Source organism: Phalacrocorax carbo, chromosome 7 (genome assembly GCF_963921805.1).
Source record: "Phalacrocorax carbo chromosome 7, bPhaCar2.1, whole genome shotgun sequence".
Classification (NCBI taxonomy): Eukaryota; Metazoa; Chordata; class Aves; order Suliformes; family Phalacrocoracidae; genus Phalacrocorax; species Phalacrocorax carbo.
Genome location: NC_087519.1, coordinates 13,028,186 through 13,048,586, shown reverse-complemented (window position 1 = coordinate 13,048,586; position 20,401 = coordinate 13,028,186). Strand labels below are relative to the sequence as shown.

Genomic DNA, 20,401 nt, shown 5'->3' with positions numbered 1-20,401 from the left:
TCCTTTAAGCATTATAAAGAACTACACTTATGTGCTACCTGAATTTACTATTTACAGGGATAAAATTATGATGGCTTTTCTTAAACTTACCACTCTTTATACAGTACTTGACTTACAACCAATTATTTTCCTGTGTCAACACAGGACAGGCTCGTTATATTAAAAATTTGCTAATTTTAGCCTATTGGTGTAAATCATGAGTGACAATGTTCTGAAATGTCTCACTTCTTACTTGCATTGATACTGCTAAAAGCTCAGGACTCAGAGAAGGAAAATGGCTGGCTCAGTTTATTGCTTTCCCAGCCAAACACTGGGATTTTCACCTATATTTCCCCAGGCAACAAGGTTTAGGGTGATTGAACACGGATAGGATCTAAATGCACTCCAGGCAGATTAAAGACCCATCTTCTTGGGATCTAAACCATAGGGTATGGGGGTGAATAAGTGGCTACAAATAGAGCAATAACTACAGTAAGGATTCATGGAGACTGGATGCTAAAGCCAGGAACTGTAGGCATCCATCTCACAGAGGTGAGCATTAGAAAACACATAATTCTGCATAGTGCAGGCTAACAGTGGAATACCGTAATGAGCTATCAGTTTCAGTTTATGTGGCTTTAACCCTGTTCTGGTGATGAGCTGTGAAGCATTGTAGCTTGAGCTTTCTATTTTCTACATTTATGTTCTTAAAAATTCAAAGGAGAGAATTCTTCACCAATCTATAGGGATGAAAAGTCTGTTTTTCTTGGAAATTGTCCTACATTTATTCACATACATACATGCCTGCCCTGCCCTGTGCGATGGCTCCCCAGATATTGAGAAGGCATGAAGGCACATAAAATCAGAACTGTATGAAAATAACTCTTCTAGGTTGCTAATAGAAACAAATATTATCAGGCAGACTAATATTTACCCCTGCTATGGGAGCATTACTCATTGAATAGCACCTTAAATTGTCCAACTAATTTTATGCACTCATAATAAATAAATACTATTCTCTTTTATTATCAGACTTAATTACAGTCAAGGTAAGTCATAACATCCGCACTTTGCAACTTAGATTTAAGGATAATGAATATAAAAACTGTTCATGTCTACTTCCTTGGAAATGATATATCTGATCCATACTAAATTACCTACCAATTCCTCTGTACAATGCCATGCACTAGTTAGACATCTGTATGCACTGGAGAAATGTGGTGCTTTTTGGAGAAAAAACAGAAAAGGGAGGAGGAAAATATTTAGCTAAAATATAATGACTCTTCGGATAGAACATCATCACATCCCGGCACTACTGTGATTTGGCCATCCTTCTGTAACTGACGTTTGCTGGTTTTATCGGAAATGACACAGTTTCACATTTCATTCAGAAGCCATCGTGTCCGTGCGTTAGTGTGCTGAGTCACTGATTCAGCCCTGGCTCAGGCAGAGGAAACCATCAATACCATTTTCTCAGCACTTGGTATTTCCTAGGGATGCGCTGTTAGAGCAAACTTTCCTGGGCGGCCACAGTCTGAAGGTGGTTTCCAAAGCGTGCAAACTGCCCTGCACTGTGTGCACTTGCACTTTCTTACCAAATCACCATGTGGCTGAAGTAGTGATTTTAATGGCCGCTTCTGCTTGCTGAAATCAATTCAGCCTTGGTTATAAACCCAGTGGAGGCATTCAAGCAGAATGAAATGTCTGGTTTAAACACATATTAGTTTAGTATTAAACGTATTTTAGTGAAGCAAAAACTCAATTTGTTGTTCTAACAGATGGTGGTTCTTTTATCTGTATGTAAATTTTGAATATTTTCCTTACATTTTCAAATCCATGAACAAGTGTTGCTTAAGTCTTTAAAACACTTAGAGAGTGAGAATTCCTTTAGACAATAGGAATAACCCAGAAGCTAAACCTATGAGATAGGGTGAGTGCTTTCATTACCATCTCCTACACAGGGACAGTCTCATCAGAGCCAAAGCTGGTCCTCGGGCATTCCTGGCTCTTGGGCTGACAGTCCATTTTATCCTGCCTCTGTACTTTCAGATTCTGCTGATGTGTTTCTTTTACAAATCAATCATTCTAGGGGTAATTAACATTTAAAAGCCAGGTTTCCTTTAATTCCATTAGTATATTTGTGACAAGAAATGTGTTGGCTGAATCCAAAGGTTAAGAGTTACAATGAAGAACAAGTTTTAGGATAAATGAAAGTTAAGGCCTAAAATAGCCTGACAATACCCCATTAATGTGCACACTATTGACACAATAGTAGTCTATTGTGTCAATGAGGATTTAAGAAGCTTTGCAGCCCATGTTACTGATAGTTTATCATATCAATAGCAGCCTGCATATATTTGTGTTTAAAAACCTGTGGCAGTGTAATTCCCTGACTGCACACATATTGTAAGTGCACATACTTTAAATCCTTACATAAAGTGGTTTCTAGCCATGCAGCAAATTTTGAAACTATAATAAACTGCCATATTTAAATGTAGACACAAGATGTTAGTCTTGGCTATACCAAAAAGCCTCTAAAATGCTTATTTCAAACTGAAACCCTTTGCCCTACAGGAACACGATCTGATTCTCAACATTGTGTCAGCTGCCTAATTTCAATTAGATTTAAACTGTATTAATCTCTCATCCCGGTACATGGAAGCCTTGAGTCAGCTTCTGGCTGGAATGCATAGTGGGGAAGAAAGGTCCCTTCCCAGAAGCAGCCCCTCTCAGAGTAGAGGCGAGTGCGCAGCCACAGCCCAAGCAGATGCCACAGGCTGGGCTGGGCTTCCCATGCCCCTGCCACAGGGAAAACTGAGCAGCATTGCAGAGTAATTTCTACATGCCAGTCACAAAAAGGGTGTATTGAATGAAAATATGGGTGGCTCTTCTAGGACTGCAGTTTTTCGGGCTGGCACCACCATCAGGCATTTAAAAATCCAAGAAGCAAATCCCACATTTGTAATGTGCTGGTGTGGGTAGGTTGCACCTAGGTACCCGAACCCCCTCTGAATCCACACAATAGTGGGTCTGCTCCAAGTGTTTGACTTCCAGCGAAAAGGCCACAGAGCTATTCTGTGAACCAAATCCTTCTCTTTGAGGCAGTCTAAGCCTTTTTGTTCTCAGGCTGCAATTTGATTCCTAACCAAGTGACTAGTCTCTAACGCAGCATTTTCATGCACTGTGCAAATTTTGATGGTTTTCAGATTAGGGCTGTCCCTGAGAAAGAGAAAATAATGTCCTTACACCTTTAACCAGGCAGCAGCTCCTGGGGTGCAACATAGCCGTGCTGTGTTTGCTGTGAGGAAGCCCATAATGATGTTGCCTTTAGCCTGTCACCACTAGGAAACATCAGAGGGAGACAGCCAAGGGACTGAGTTGCCAAAACCGTCCTATTCCCATGGCTGAGAGATTTTGTTGGCACCATCTCTAAAGAGAATTTAATATGGGCCAAATCCTGGCACCCTTGCTTAGACGAATCAGTTCTCAAGAGGCAACACTCCCGCTGCGAGCGGTGCATGTGTAAAAAACCTGCAGGATCAGCCCAAAATATCGCTTGGGAGTATCAAGCACTTGTCTTCCAGAGGGGCAGGAGTGCCGTGGGGAGCAACCTGCCCAAGGACTTGCTGCGCAGGCAATGCCCAGCTGAGGGGCAGGGAATTGCATGTGAATAACAGGGATGTTTCCCCAGCCAAAACTCTGTATTATTTTTACTCAGAATTTTTCTGATTTCCCATAAAACAAGCATGATGATACACTTTGGCGAGTAATCCTTTCTTTTCTTTCTTGCAGGGACATCCAAAATATTTTGTGGCACTTGATGCCTTAATTAATTTATATTTCATGTGAAGAAAAATGAATTAGTGACAGCTATTTCCTGGATTTCATTTCTGCGATTAAACCGCTTGTTTTTGGAATATCTGAGGGGATTTTGGACAGGCACTTAAAAAGATGTCATTTCAAGGACATTCCTCCCGCCACCACCACCACACGCGAAGTACTCGTCTGCAAAATCGAGTCTCGTTAGCCTGCAAAACTGCATTGCTCGCAATGACTTTTTCTTTCGAAGTAGAAGATGTCTGTATTAAGAAGCGAAGGTAGCGCCGGCGATGAGCGCGCCGCCTTCCTGAGCCCTGATGGCTTTCCCTTCTCGATGGCTTCGCCCCAGCCGCGCACCTCCGCGCCTGCGGAGGCGGGACGGGCGGCGGGGGGGGAGGCCGGTTCACCGAGGTGCTTTGGGAGGGGTAAAACTACCGGCGAAGTTTGCGGAAGCCCCGCGCCAGCAGCCGCGGCCTCTCGGCGGCGGCCGGGGGCAGCGGCCGGGGCGGTGCCGCCCCCGCCCCGCCATGGCGCGGCTCGCCGCGGAGCGCCGCCGCCGGGGGCCGGGCTGCCGCCGCCGAGAGGCCGCGCTCCCGGCGGCGACGGGGCCACAACGGAAAAGTTGGCCGCGCTCCCGGCGGGGCCGGCGGCGGCTGCGCCCGGGCGGTGTGTGCGCGGGGGCGGGGGGCGGAGCGGGGCCGGGCGCGGCGGGACAGCGCGGCGCGGCGAGGGGCGGGCGAGAGTAAATACATTAAAGGCGGGGAGGGAGGGGAGGAGGGGGGAGAAAAAACAGGCAGGCGGGAAGGGGTGGGCTCTGCGGGGCGCGCCTCCCCCGCGCTGGCTCGGCACCGAGTGGAGCGCCGGGATGGGGCGCCCGGCGGGGGACGGCGGGCGGAGGCGGCAGCCCCGCCGGCGGGCGGCGGCCGTGGGCAGCGGCAGGTACGCGGGGCCGCGGCGGCGCTGCCGAGCCGGGCGGGGGGCGGCGGCCGCTGAGGGAGCCGGCGCTGGCCGGGGAACGGGGAGCCGAAGCGGAGCTGTTCAGTTTATCCCCGGCGAAATCGTCCCCGGGCGCTCGGGGTGAGTTCGGGCCGGCGCTGGGTCGGGGGCTGAGCCGGGCCGGCCCCCGGGGGCTCGGCGCGGCGGCGGCGCGGGTGCCCAGCGAGGCGTGATTTACGGGCTCCCCGGCAGCAGCCGGGCGCTGGGAGGCAGAGGGAGCTGTGTTTCAAGCTCCCCATCAATTATGGATGGAAACAAATACTAGAGTCAGTTCTGAATTATCTCCGCGCAGAGGCAGGGGTAGCTCCGCTCCCTCCTCCTCGCCTCCTGCTGAAAACAATGCTCCGTTCAGGTGCAGAGCGGAGAAACTTTACTTTTTTTTTTTTTTTTTTGGGGGGGGAGCATTTCAGCACTGCAGAAACCGATACAGCAGCTTTCAGGGAGTAATTAGAAAGGGTTCAAAGCCTTCTTTATTATTTATACGCGCTGGATGGAAATGAAAGGTCACACAGATATTTCTAGGTGGATATTATGCCTGTGTTTTAAAGGATTGTTTTGTTGGGTTTTTTTATGATTGTCATTGTGTTTTATCTTGCGAGTTGGAAAATGCGATTAAGCATGCTTTAGGTTGATGTATGGAAAACATCGTAGTTCCGGTGGATATCCCACTTGTTAGCGTGAATATGGCTAGTCCTAAATTAGTGGGTTTTTGACAATCCTTGAGTTGTTTCTTACTTCTGGTCAAGATTCTGTCTGTATCACCTGCATCAACGTGAGCAATTTGAGTGAAATTCGGCCCTCGGTGTGTGAAGTCATTTGTATTTGTGTGTGTGTCTTAGAATACATTTACTTTTGAGCATAGCAGCAGCAGCAATGATGGTTCATAATGCTCACATATGTGGCACTTGCTGTACAGATGGTATTGTAGCTTATCCATGTACACAGACACACACGCCTCACACATAATGTGCAGGAATTACAGCAAACTTCCTCTAAAATACCGTTCAGTGCTCTGTAAATGTGTGACATTTTTCCCTAGGTATTTCCTTTGGAGGAAAACGTGCAGCTGTAGTGGGATACCTTTGTCTTCTAAGTTGTTAGTCTTTCCTTAATGATGTTTATTAATTTACTTAAATGATATTTGAAAGAACAGCTTCCTACTGTCTTACAGGCTTTTACTGCTGGTCTATTGCTCTCACATACAAATACTTTCACAGAGAGTTTTCTGAGGTTCTCTCCTTTTCCCCCAGTCCAACAGGAAGCTCATTGTAAAGCTTTGCAATCACTTTTGTGGCAGAGAGAATAGGCGTTTTTCCTGCTTTATTCATGCTATAAAATTGTATGCACCTCTAAAGTCTACTTAAGTTACTATTCAGTAAATTAAGCTGTATGTAATCATGCTTAATGTAGTAAGTGACAGGCATATTTTGTTATGTTGGCAGATACTGTATAAACATTTACTCTGGCTTAGATAAATACAAATTGCCAGTTGAGCACTCTGATTTCTTTTCTATATAATAATGAACTTTAACACTTTTTATATTAACTAATATAAAGCTCAGCGCTTTCAAAAACAGGAAGAATAAGTTTGTAGTAGGAATTTATTAGCATTCTGAATCATGTAGCAGTGATTTGTTTTTGAAAGGACAGCCAAAAGAAGTATGAACCAGAGGCTCTAAATTAGTTTATTTAACTGGCTTCTCACTTCCATCTGCACCTTTGGTTACAGTGAACGGTTACCTTCCTCGTATTCTGCAGTCACTACCTGTTCTCATTTATGGTCACGATGCAACAAAGATAACATCTTCGAAACGTGCTTTGTGTGATGCAGGAGTGTGTGCCAGGAATACAGTGATGGCCCTGTCAAAGCTCTACAAACCAGCTGTATGGCTGTGGGCTTTTTCCCCCTATCCTCTCGTGCCCTTTGAGCTGGACCATCTGAACGTTTCTACCTCTTCTGTATGGCTTATCTGAGCTGACTATTACAGCAGATACTGTAGCCCTTGGAGCTGCCGTGACTTTGATGTAGACTTATGAAGAGTGCACATTTAGATAGAATGCTTAATTATATATGTAGTTAATTCTGACTAAATGAGTCTTCGATCTGATCTGCCCTGTTATATGAGGTATGTGAAGGTAAAGAAAAGTACATCATAGAAGCTCACTTCAAAGCATGTATTAGGGATTTGTAATAACATATCTTCTGGTCTTACTATAGTAGGTCACATGCAGATTGTAGCTCTTGATTTTAATGGGTTTTAAAGTCTTTTAAAAACACTATTGCACTTAACACAGGGTTTAGCATCCTTTGAAGTAGGGTGAAGCCCAGTTACCTGGATGGAACCTGTATAAAAATGCTGAAATGCTTTGGTTGTACTTGCTTCTGAAAAAAATAAATTTGAAATATGAAGTCAAGTGGAGGTCCTATGTAAATACAGTCAGTTTTCACTGAGTGTCATACAAGTGATATGACAGAGACTATTTCAGTTCTAGCCTTTCTTTGTAAGACAAAGGAAACAGTTACATCAACAGTGTATGTGCTCTATACGTTTTTGTTGAGCTTGTTTATGTTGCAGTCTCTGATATTTTTCAAGGAATAAGCTATGTGTTTGCTTTGCTTACTGAACAGAGGAGATGGTGGTTGATTACATACTCATGTGTTAAACATACCTATAATTCCAGTTTGAAAAAAAAAAATCAATGTCTTTCCACTGGATAAAGTAATATTTTGCTCCACAAGTAATTAAGATGGAAGGCATATTACTTGCATTGGGTAGTACAAGTTATTTTCAGTCTTAGCAGCTCTGTATGTAATTAAAACAGTTCAAATGTTGCTTTCGTCAAAACTGCTGTTAGAACAGATGATCTCTTTTCTTATGCATCAGATAAGCTATTGCAGTTACCGTTAAAATCCATCTAAGCCGTTTTATTAAGTTGTTAGTTGTTCTGTGAATAGCTACCAGCCTCAAGTTCGAAAGAAAGTAGGTTCTGATTTGTTCCCATGTCACATGGAAGAGGTGTGCAGTGAAAATCATATTAACTGCTCTTCCGATGCTGTTTTCTGGAGCTATGTGTAGCCCACTTTCTCTCGTTGTGGCTTGACAGTAATTACAGCACAGCTAATATCAGAAGTTGATTCAGTTTAGTCAAACAGGAAGACTCTTGACTTGTCCCACTTCCAAAGTCAAATGTTTGTGTTAACCACAGAGATCAAATCTGTAGTGCACATACATAACATATGAGTAGTGTTTATTTCCCTAACTTTTCGATTCCATTCGGCTTTTGTTAACTAAACCAGATTAGCATTTTAACAACCCTGAAGTGAACTTCTGCCATTCTCCCTGCTTGGACAGTGTGTGTAGGCCATCCATCATCCTGTCCTTGGCCACAACAGGCTACTGGCTCCCATAACCATTTGGAGCTACACAGAAACCATCCAACTGTGAACAGCACAGCTGGCTACAGCAGTTTTTTCTTCCACACCACTGGCAGCATTGTCTGGCTAAGGTGACTAAAGTTAACATCCAGAAGGTGAAGTTTCTTTAGTTTTGGCACCCCTGCCCAGCCCTGCTGCAGCTGAGTGGGCACACCTGCAGAGGGGCTACAAAATGGCTGTGAGGAGGGAGGCAACCACTGGACTTTTCAAGGCTCCAGTTTGGAGACAGCAACCTGTTGTTTGGAGTGGGATTATATTAACTCCGTACGTACTCGAGAGGGAGCTTCCTAGCTGAATCCTGTGCTCTTTCAATTTGCAGATCGGGGGTCTGCTTTGAAAGCCGCCAGCTAAAGAAACAGAACTTGATGCTTTAACTTTGCCATGCAAACAGCCAAAGAGTACAGAAAGAAATGGAGAATTTCGGCTGTGTATTTCACACATTCTTGTAGAAGCCTTTTTAGTTCCACAACGGAAACCATGTGATTTCACAGGATCTGTGCCCAGACTCTAATACTTGCTACAGATGCTTTCCTTGGTTTGTTCTGCAGATCTATGAATGCAATAGGAAAGAAGTCGTTACAGGATTTATTGTTTTAATTCTGGCACGTGCTATGAATGGCAGGTAACTAGCAGGTGAATGTACTTGTGGCTCTGTGCTAATTTTACTTGTTGGGATTTTTGCATAATTTATATAATTTGGTCTAGCATGGCTGTCTGTCATGTGTGAGCCACAGCTTTCTTGGTAGAAGAGAACGTTTGCTTTCAAGAGCAAAGGAGGTCAAGAGGTGTTACCACACAGGGAGGGGCTGGGTGGAAGTGGAGGAGTAAACTGGTGGTGGTGGAAGAGGAGGAGCAAGGAACTCAAGCAGGAGACATTTGTTCTGTCCGGAGTGGTTACAAACCTTGTAAATGAAATCAGTCCCTGGACAGCTGTGATTTATATTCTCACGCAGCAGATTGGCCTTGGTCTGCCTGACCTTGGTAACATTACAGAGGTTGTATTTGCACACAGATACTCTTCTTGCAAAAGGGTTGTTTGTTGCTGTAGGATTCTTTTGTTTGGTGTGTTCTGTTTTGGTTTTATTTTTTCAACCATTGCATCTAAGAGCCAAATTGCAGCCCAGGTTTCTAATTCAATAGGCAGTGGATAAACACAGAATAAAAAGGATGGCTCCTGTTCTGCACAGTAGATGGTTTGAGAGAAGAGACAGCAGATGGATACAGTCAGGCAGTGGCTAGAAGCAGGAGAGCCGGGTTGGCCTGCATAATCAGCAGCCGTGTTAGTGCACAAGCCGTCTAAACATAGCTGAGCTGTGTGTGTCAGGGAAAAAGGGCACGTATGCTTGTAGGCATCAGAGGCAAAGGAGAGCTTTGAAGAGGGCTTGGGATGAGAATTAGGAGTTAATTGGCAGATGCATGCTGGGGGGCTCTTCAAGTGCATGAGGGGCAGCAGGGAAGCAAACACAGAGGTACTCATCTGGAAAGGTAACAAGTGAGCAGCAGGGACCAGCATCACAGACTGGCTGCCCACCAGAGGTGGGAGTGAAACCTCAGAAGAGATGATGAGAGGTGATCAGCTGGTCACTCAGCTCAGCTATTACTGCAATAGCAGGCGTTTCTTAACATGAGCCACATAGTTCATGTCTCTTACGCCAAATGGTCATGACAGATGGGTCTCTGCTTTCCTGAGCAGCAATAAGGTACAAGCTCACACCTCCATTGCATTGGACCTTCCTCAGAGTTTTATTGGAGCGTGAAACAAAAGGTATTTCCCTCAAGTGCTGCTGCTGTGCTTCCCAGGAATGTTTATGGGTGCTGGTGGTGGATAGGGACTGCAGGAGCTGCAGCACCAGCAGAAAGCGTTGTTGCTATTTCTGTGTACGTCTATCACGACAGATGCACTTTAGGGTCAAAAGAAAATTCTCATGCTTCTATTTCAAGCCCTTGTTTATATATCCCTCTGCTTGGGTACCCCCTTCCCATGTTGTGTGAACACTTATGTGTCCTATTGGGCTGCGTAAGCATCCTGGTTTGGGAGGCTTCAGAGAAGAAATATGTGTATTTAACTTACAAAAGCCTCAGTATATAGTTAAGGTTACAGTATTAAAATTTTAAATGGTGTTTGAATGTAGTCCAGTATTAGTGAGGGAGCTGCGGCTCTGCCTGTTAATATAATGGTAGTTAAAAACAAGAAAGGGCTGTAAGCAGTCTGCATGTTCCCTGAGTGGTGCAGCACCCAGGTGTTAAATACCAGAGTGCTGCCTGGTGGGTCAGGGAGACTCAGTGCCCTGTGGAAGCAACTTGAACCAACTGAGCTGCAAGGCAGGAGAGGGCCCTCTGGCTTTCTAACAGTTGTCCAAGAGCCAGCATTGGCACCCCTTGCAAATATAGCTCTTTTGTGTATTGCCACCTGGAGACAAGTGCCGAAGAGAGGGGTAAGGATAACAGAGGAAAAGCAGTGGTGTGAAAGCTGTCAACAGTGTGTGAACAATGTCCCCAGGCGTCTCATGAAAGGAGTAATAAAGGGGAGGAATCATCTTGCAGAGTTGAATGGTTTCTTTCAATTTGCAAACTTCTGCTCTCTGTGACAGGTTAACCCAGCACGTGTTTATCAAATATTAACACTGAAAAGCCAGTAATTTAGTTTTTCTCAGTAAATCATATATTCTTCATAAAGTAAATGCTTTGTGGATATTTTTAGCATTATGTAGGTTTTTTCCTTAATGATAACCTCGGACAAAAATAATCAAATCCTATGCTTTGGGGATTAATCTGATTCCATGCAAGGGTATGGACAGAATTTTTTTTGTCTTGTGTACCACTATACAGGTTTTACTGTAAGAGTGGATTATGGCTTTTCCTCCCCCTAAAGGATCGGGGTTTCATCCTCACCAAAGACATAACAAGCACCGCTCACAATTGAACAGTTTTCTTATGTGGCAAACTATGCCAACACAAACCTAAAGGTATTTGGTGCAGCTGTAGAGGGAAAACCAGACCTGCAGACATATATAGTGTGTGGGTCATATGATTAGTCAGTCACATTCTTACACTGGCCCATTATTACTAGTGGTAACATAAGGATTTAGGGGAACATTGCAATTGTATTGGGGATCTTGTGAGGCCGGTATGGAGGGGAGAATGGGACAGGCTGTAATGTAGAGTTTTAAAGCCCTAAGTCTCATTCCCTGACTTGCCACAGATTTCCTTGTGACCTTGATTCAAGCACTTGTGGTCCATATGTTACTGTTTTTAATGGGGTTTTTTTTGTACTTTTAAAGGTCTGATCTGTGCCTTCTCTGTGGCTCGCTACTCAAAATGCCAAAATAGTGTGATGCAAATACTTTCCTGCCTTACAGAGGGGGAATGTTATTGTGAGGTGATGTAGCCCAAGTAAAAGACAGGGGAGGGGAGAGCTGGTGCCCAGCATGGCTGCGTCCTGTTCCAAACAACTGCCGAGCGTGGGCTCCGCAGGTTGCGTTTCGCCCATGGCAAGTGAGCTGTTCTATGAGGCAGAGAATTCTGCAAACTGATGTGATACAGCACAGGGATGTGCTCAAGCTTGGGACCCAGAGCCAGGATAGCCATGGCTGCACATCATATCAATCCTGCCTCCAAACCCAAACTGGCAACAATATGGGTATAATTTACCTAACTGCATTTATATCAGCTTAATAACTTCACCAGACTGTAGGGTGAGGAATCAGCTGGATCAAATCCTGCACTAATACACCTGATTTTTAAATAAATAAAAATAAATTTCTCACCGCTACCCCTTTACATTCTTGATAAGCCAGGTGCTCCCAGGAGGTGTTCAGCACGGGCACTTCTCATGACACACCTCTGCCCCTCTGACTGTCCCCAGGGTCTTACAGCATGAGCGCCAGTGGTGTCCCCTCTCTGTGGTGAACATGTATATACATACATTTACAAATACACACTCAGGGACTACAACAGCAGCAAATGTAATAATGTGATCCAACTGTTCAGTGCTAGGCTAGAAAGAAGTGTTTTTCTGCTATTATGTGAAAATTTAGCGTGACTGGAACAGAGTCTGCATTTGATTAGGCAATTTAAGAAACGTAAGAGACTTCATACTGTAGGGCAGTGCTGCAAAACAATTGCTCGGAACATGTTCTAAAATTGGTTTCCCTTCACCAGATTTCCATGTGTTTCTGCACGACATCTCAAATGAAAATATGAGCAGTCATGTGGCAAGTGACTACATTTTGATATTATGGTAAATAAAAGCATCAGTTTAAACAATTATGCGAAATGCTGAGTAGCCTTTGAGATGAAAAAAACCAAAACTCTCCCTCTATTTACTTTCCAGCCTGGGAAAGACATCTCAACACATCCTTTCACTGTAGTTAATCTTTAATGTTTAACAAGATAATAGTAATCATTAACTTTGAGCTCAGGCTTCTTCCAGGTTTTCATGCCTGCATTTTGTACATGTAATTGATTGTGCCCAGGAAAGTGGTAGAGCACATGCTTTGCATGTACAAATAGGTAACTGGGTGGCCAGCTACCAGATTTGTCCATGCAGAAAAACCAAGGCTAGTTAAAAACACATTGTTCTCCTGTCTCTAAGGCAGTATTCCTGTGGGCAAGACTGGCTGTCCGATCCCAGAATGGCATACCGATAATACCAATGTAGTGCTTGAGCTGCTCTGATGGGTTTCTTGCCAGTTGATAGTCTCTTGTCTCTCCCCTTGCATTTTCCAGCAGCCATTTCCTTTCTCTTTTAGGGGAGAGCAGTAGCATGCAGTAGCCCTTTTTTTGCAGCAGCAGCAACTCAAGCCAGCAAGTGCCCTGCTCCAGCAAGGCACAGCACTGAGATGCTAGAGGGATGCTTATAGCAGGGGAGAGCAGTGGATGGGAAGAAGTGATGCTTTCTGGGGCAAGGTTGACAGCAACGTGGTCTGGGGCACAGCCTGTTCAACAGTAGATGTGCCCTTGCCGCAGTGCAAGTCTGCTTTTTTCTTAAGCTGTCCTGCTTATTGGGGCATATTCTCTCCCCCAAACCTCCCTTCCCTTTCAAAATATCCCATTCCCTTCATCATGTAGGCAAACCCTGACCTCCTGGGCTCCAGCCAGGTCTAAAATGGGCAGTGCTTATCTTGCGGGTTGGAGCTGGAGCGCTGCTCAAGGTGAAGGCTGCTTTCTCCACTGCAGGGCTCACAGACAGGAGACCCAGGGGTGCTGCCAGCAATTCACTATGGCTGTAGCATTAGCTGGACTTGTGCAAGTTGTGCCTGAGACCTTCATTATGTCCTCACCTGCAAATACTGGTTTATACCTGTCCCTGAGCTGCTTTATCAGATGATGCCTAATCATGCTGAAATGAGTGGCAGTTCTGCTAGGTAAATCATGTACTCTGGGCTTGTGGGAAGGATACTTACTTCACTTATGGCACTCACCCACATTTGTAGCCAGTCCTCCTACAGGGAGGAATAGGTAATACTTTGGTCTAGGTTTTAGGCTTTTGTTTGGGGAAAAGGGGGGCAGTCTGGTTGTTTCCAAGCCTATATGTACTACTGTAAGTAATTAGATCTTTGCCATGATGGTTTAGGAGTCCTCTCTAGTTTTCAGGATAAAAGTATTTCAGACTAAAAAACACTATTCAAAAGCATAGACACCTGACACAGCTGTGAACTGGAGGCACTCAGGAGTTCATGCTGCTAAACCACAGCTGCTCCCCCCAGCAGCGTGGCATTGCTTTCCTTGGGTTGGGGCAGGGGTAGGAACTTGTGCTACCATTGCTGCCCATGGCCAGGAATTAATGGAGGATCAATGCTGAGAGTATAGAACAAACCCTGAACATCACTGTATTGATGTTCTCTGCACCAGTCCTTGGACACTTTCACAAATAAATTTAGTATTTCCTAGGGCAGTCTCAGTTGGGCACGAGCAGTTTGAATTAATAAAATGCAGGCCTGCTAAAATGGTGAATCCAGAGTACTGCTTAAGTTAAAGTACCTTGCACTTTATCACTGATAGCTCAACCTTGGCAAACTTTTCAAGGGGAGCATGTCCTGAAGCTTTGCAAAACAAAGCTGAAATCAAAGGTTGGCTTCAGCTGAAGGACTTTTGTGTCACCCTGGTAAAGGAAGGTAGTTAACATTCACTCTCAAAAATTAACTTAAAATAAACATAATTGAAGCAATCACTTACAGTTTGCTCAGCATTTTATTTCCTTTCCTGCTGAAACTACCTTGCGCTCAAGTAAATTTTTGATCACAGGAGAATTTAGCCCTCAAAGTGCATCTAATCAACCCCTAAATACTTGCATCGTTAAAAGTCACCCTATCCATTTTGCAAACGTTCTGTCAGCTCGTTCTGGAGCAAGAGGGGTGCACTTTCTGTAACGTTAAAAGCCTGCGAACAACTGAAGTATAACTAGCAATACCATAAGCCAATTAAGATGAAAGCTGTGATACTCAGTGGTAGGGTTTCATCACTTCAATATTAAACTATCTTTTTTTTACTTGGGCATAGATCAAGAGGTGTTAATGCAGAAACCTTAAAAGAAGTCAAGTATTATCTTGAAAAAACAGACCTGTTATTTGCACTTTCATGCTCAATTAATATCATGGCTCCAAATATCCTAAATTTTTTCTTCAGAGCTGCAGATTTTAGTTTTTATAGAAAGTAACGATGGCTATGTACTGCAAGTTTAAATTTGAGTGTATCTTTATAGGACAGAAAACGTTTTTCTGATCTATTTATTAATACAAAATCATGCTGTAAGTTTCTAAAAGGGACTATAAGAATTAAGAGTTTTCTTTCATTATAACAACAAATATTTTTCAGTGTTATTTGATAATTAGCTGAAACAATCTGTCACCAAACTCCACAATACAGCTTTATCACATCACAGACAATCTCTGAGATTTGAGTGTACAGTAAATCCCTGTGTCAGGCATTGCCTTCAGGAACTTTACTGAAGTCAGCCTTCATTAGAAGAAATGCATTTATACTGGAATGCCATTTGGGGGGGAAAAAAGTATTAAAAGGAAATCACACGTGCATCAATGCTAGCTGTTGTACCCTTGTTTTGGGAGGACTTAGCACACTGTAAAACAATTGCATCACTGGAAAACCTATGTGGAGGTATGACCTAAGTAGGGAATCTAATCCCCTGCTTTGTATATAGTAAATACTGATGCAGATTTTTAAGGTGAATGTTGTATCTATGTGGAATACTTTCTGGCTTGTAAGCAAATGACTCATTATACCTGTTTCACACAGTGAGACATAGAAAAAAGGACCAATACCGAAAAAATGGAGATAGGACAAAGAAGTGTTTGCTCCCTCTCTAGAGTTCAAGCCACTAGACCCTCGGTCTTCTATTTTGGCTTGCATGATGAAAAAATGCTGCATTTTCTTGCTTTGACTACCAAAACACACTTTTGCCTGGTTCCCCCAGTATGTGGCTCTGCTCTAGAGTTACTTTATTCCATGCACAATGGGGTTAAGGTGCTATTCTGAGTGAATACTCTGGTGCATCTATGATTGCCAATGTATACATTTCTACAATGGGTCTAGGGCACCACTGAAGACGGCCTGTACCACATTCATACATCTTCTAAATGTTTTGTCTTCTGAAAAGATTGACCTGCTTGGCAAACCAAAATTCAGCAACAGCCTACCTTTCTATACTAAGCAGTAGTGAAGTGCAGCTCCAGCTCCTGCACCAGCACCTTACTGGCAAGCTGTTCTCCTGCAGCTGACTGAAAAAGTTAAACTTCTCCTACCTGATATCAGTTACAATCAACAAGTAAACTCGTGTGAATCCTTAGCCCCCTAAAGCAGAGTCACTGCCAGCATGCCTTTTAACTTCATGAAGCCCAGAATTTGAACCATACCCTTTTCAACTAGTGTTTTTCAACCCGCAGTTAGTGGACCATAAGTGATTTGTACATCAAAAGATAATCTCAGGCTGTAGTAAACAGTATTTTTAACCTTTTTACACTAGTCCTTTGCATCAGGAAAAAGGGGGGGGGGGCGGCTAAACACCAGTAAGTTCCCATTCAGAGTCTAACGTAACTTTTATTTGGTTGCAAGTGAAATCTCTGACTTGCTCTAGCCTGGCTGACAGATTTTTGTTGTTTGAGTGGTCTTCTGGTTAAAGAGCTTCGAAGCACTGATTTGGCTAGCTGCTCAGTGCCTTGAAGCCACTGTCCAAGGATGCACTGTGATCTTCACCAGTGGGTTGTCTGAAGGGCTGAGATGAGTGGGAGTTGCCAAGTGCTCCACAAGATCTGCTTTCCTCTCCATCTGAAAGAGGAACTGAAGGCTCAGCTGTAGGCCCTGAGAAATTTGTTGAGCATCTCGAGCAAGCAGCAATAAAGGATTTTTTTGGGTTATGTTTAACTTTTATGTTATTACTAGAGTGGTTTCATGCTCAAAATTTCAGAAGGTGCTGTCTCAGAAATGTGCTAGTTGGTGCATTTGCACTACTTAAGTGCCGTCAGGGAGCCATTTGCATGCAGGAAGGAACAGAGGACAACAGGGATTTGTGTTGGTCACTTGAGATTGTGGGAAACCACATCACATAAATTGACTAAGCTCAGTGTAGTAGTAATCAATTCTGCCTGTCCCCCCTCAACATTATGGTTTACGCATACCTCCAAGCACAGAGATTCTTGATCTCACCTAACAGCCTGATTTTGCCCTGTCTGGTGGAAGACAATGTAGTTAGTCATTGAAGCCTTTTCATGTTATGTGCCTCTTTTTCAGCTTTTATTATTGCAACCCTTTTCTCCTTTGCCTCGCCAATCTCATCACAAGTGAAGCAAATTTTAGGATATATCTTTTGTTCCACCTATCTTGAACTTCAGCCTGGATTTGCCATACCATACTCCTGTCTGCACTTAGCATTTGGAGAAGCATTTATTGTGTTAAGGAGATTTTTAAAGAATTTTTGGGGCTTTGTTTTTGAGTGAATAGAAGATATTGCAGTAGTTTGGTTTGAAGGTATTTTATGTGTTGCTTCTCTCCAGCTGGCTGAATGCCCTTTCCCTTCCCCCTCCTCTTTTACGTGGTAACTCACAGAAAGATGATTGATGGAGTGTCACCAGTACGTTGTCAAAGGCTGGAGTAGATTAATGGGCAAGAAACACCAGCCAGTTCCCCTTCATGTGTGATTGTTTGAAGGAGGGCTCATATTTTAACAGAAATGATATCCTGCTTCTCTGGATTCCCCCAATCAGGAATTGAAGGATGGGGTTCATATCTGAGATTGAAAGGTGCCAGCCACAGTGAGCCAGTTTATTGCCTGGGACAACTGCCTGCCTTCCACCTGACCAACAGCACTCACCCTGAGGCCTGTTTCAGTCAGGCTGCTGTCCTCTTTACTGGTGTAGATTTGTGCCACCAGTTAACATTTATGCCTCTATTTCTCTGTATTTGCAGACACAACTAGTTACAGCACAGACCAAATGGCCAGAGGATCTCTGATCTCTTAACTACCTTTTCTACCTGGGTGACACTGGCCAATTTGCCTGTGCTGCAAGGAGTGACTACGTATGACCCAGGGCAGCTCAGATCCTTTGAAAAGGCTTTTTTGGTCGTTGGCCTTGGTCATAAATTTGGCCTTGATCTGTGCCTTAATTCCCCAGCTGTAGAATAGGGATAGCAATATGGTAATTTCCAAACATTGCACTTGCCGTGAATTGTTTCCTAGCAGAAATGCTAGGAATGCAATTTATAAGAGAAATTAATCAAAGCCTGGCTGGGGAAAAATAATCAGACCCAGAGTATGATTGTTTTCTGCATTTTCTTGAAGGTAGACATTGCCAGCATTTCATAATCAGCCATTCTGGTCCAAACAGATAGTTTAGCATTGTTATTTGTAGTCCCCAGTAGTAGCCTCCATTAGAAGGTTTGAATGTGGCAAGAATTATGTCTTTCACACCAGCCTATCTGTGTCTACCAGAAGCATACACCTGACTGTCATAAAGCCCTGTTCCAAGGCCTAGACGGAGCCCATTTTTCTGATTATCCAGGGAACAGCTGTTCTTCCAAGTTTATTCTCTTTTCAGTGGTTCTGATCTCAAGCCTGTGTCCAACCAGCTAAAAGGTGAAATTTCTTTTCATACGTAGCTGGAAATCAGAGCTACTGTTAATTTTCTTGTAATATTTTAACACGCAAAATAATAGAAATCTGTACTTCTTACTGGCTGGTAAGAAGTGATTACCTGTGGTTTGCTGATCCAGTCCAGCTCTGTCTCCTTTTCTCTCCTGTCATGACAAAGGTCTGTGCTTTATGCAGATGTAAACATTTTCTTTGATAGAGATTTGTGGCAGGTGATGTTTAGTTAAAAGAGATTGCTGAACATAACTGTTCCAGCCTTTTATGTTCTCAGAGTTCATCTTGAGTATATTCAGATGTTTGGGCATTTTCTGAGGAAGACATAAATGTGAGTTTGTTTCTGCTCTGGATGCAGTCCTCAGAGACACATCCTGTGGTTTTATGTTTACAAAACTTTGCCTTGTTTTAGGGAGTATGATATACCCACTGAAATTTGAATCTAATTGAGAGAACTGATACTCACTCTGTTTACCTGGCATTTTGATCGTTTCCTTTTTGGTTTTGTGACAGTTTGTTTTTAGGTCACAATGTTGTGTCCAATGCACAGCAAATTGCTCTTTTGTTCTCTGCAGCTGTTTTCTCCAGTCCAGAAGACTGTATCTGCCTTTGTAAGGCAGGTTACATTTAAGTTTTGTATTTGTTGCCCCAGTGAATTCTTCCTAGATGGGATATGGGAGGAAAGAGAGGAAAAAAGAAATTTCCTAATACATGCTCATGCTTGATACTGGCAGAGCTTGCACAGCTTGAAGGCTGTGTGTGTTTTGCAGCCAGGCTAGGGTCACTGTGAATCATGATGTGTGGGCCATGAACAGCCTCATCTTCTATGCTAACTAAAGCCTACATGGCTGGGAGAGCTTCTTGCTCTTTGGCAATTTGTATTCATTTGTTCTCCAAGAAAACAAGGCTTCAGGGAGGACCTCTACAAAGCACCTTACAGATGTTACTGTGCACTGACTCGACGTATGGTATATGTGCCTCCCCTTTCTCTTCTTTCAGTGGGAAAGCAGTGGGTTGGATATTTGGAGCCTGCTTTTCTTGAAAAAAAGACCAAAAAAAAAAAAACCAGATTGTGTAACCATTAATGATTCGTTGTTGTGTCTGGGAGCCACTGTGCTGCAGGACTTTTCTCTAATGGTGCTTTCACAAGAAAGAACTAATTTGACTAACTTTATTAATTCCAGTTTGGTTTAAGTTTGCTCATTAGTAATTTAACGCAAGATGCTTCAGCTGAAGAGGCCATGTCAGGACAAGGAAGAGCAGAGGGAAAGTGCCAGGAATCATTAGTGTTTATTAACCATCGCACTCATCAGTCTTGACTAAGAGCACAGCCCATTCGTTCTGGACGGGTGGAGTGAGATACAGAAATATCATTAACAGTGGAAGATGCTTCTTTTCAGGTCAGTCCATAATGGACAGGCATTCAGACAACACCCACACCCCCATCACCAAATATTATCAGCCTTTAAGTTGGTCTCTTCACAGTTCAGCCTTAACTGTCAGAGCTCAGCAGCCTTGTGGAAGGAAGAAGCCCTGCCCCTAGCCAGCCATAGGATCAATTAACAAATACAGTGTTTTCATCCCCATAAACATTACTGAAAGGTTAAGTGTTGTTATGAAGGGTTTTTTAATGGCTTTTTGAATTATTAAATGATTAATACTTATGTGCTTTGCTGGATCAGGCCTGGCACTTTGTGCTGGCAACGTGTACATCTCACAGCAATTCTTGAAACATTAAAATGGAAAGGCTTCTCTTTTTTTTTTTCTGCTTAGACAAAGAGTTTAATAACCAATTTCAGCAACTGTAAGACATTGAGCTGGTGACTCAAAGCTCTGACCTGTGAATTGGGGCTGAATGAATGCCTCCAACCTTCTGGAGGAGGGAACGGTACTACATTTGCCAGGCTTCTAATGAGAAATGTGACCCCTGCCCAGACCACTTGTGGTTATTAAGGATTGCATTTCACTTTGAGATGTGTTTTCTTGCATCCTGCCCAAATTGCAACCTGAGTAGTTACATTCTGCTCACTAAAATATCCCTGCAGTTTAATTGGAGAAGTTGTGTTTCCCTTCCC

The 20,401-nt window shown here is 43.5% G+C and overlaps 1 protein-coding gene across 11 annotated transcripts in view; it reads left to right on the top strand.

Moving 5' to 3' along the window:
* Nucleotides 1–4,367: 4,367 nt before the first annotated feature.
* SEMA6D (semaphorin 6D) overlaps nt 4,368–20,401 on the top strand; it is a 31,860-nt gene continuing 15,826 nt past the window's right edge. For 6 of the 11 annotated variants that reach the window (XM_064456391.1, XM_064456390.1, XM_064456386.1 and 3 more), the window contains exon 1: nt 4,620–4,737. The gene's annotated coding sequence lies outside the window, so the exon portion shown is untranslated. The other 5 variants (XM_064456387.1, XM_064456389.1, XM_064456385.1 and 2 more) reach the window with 3 other exon arrangements.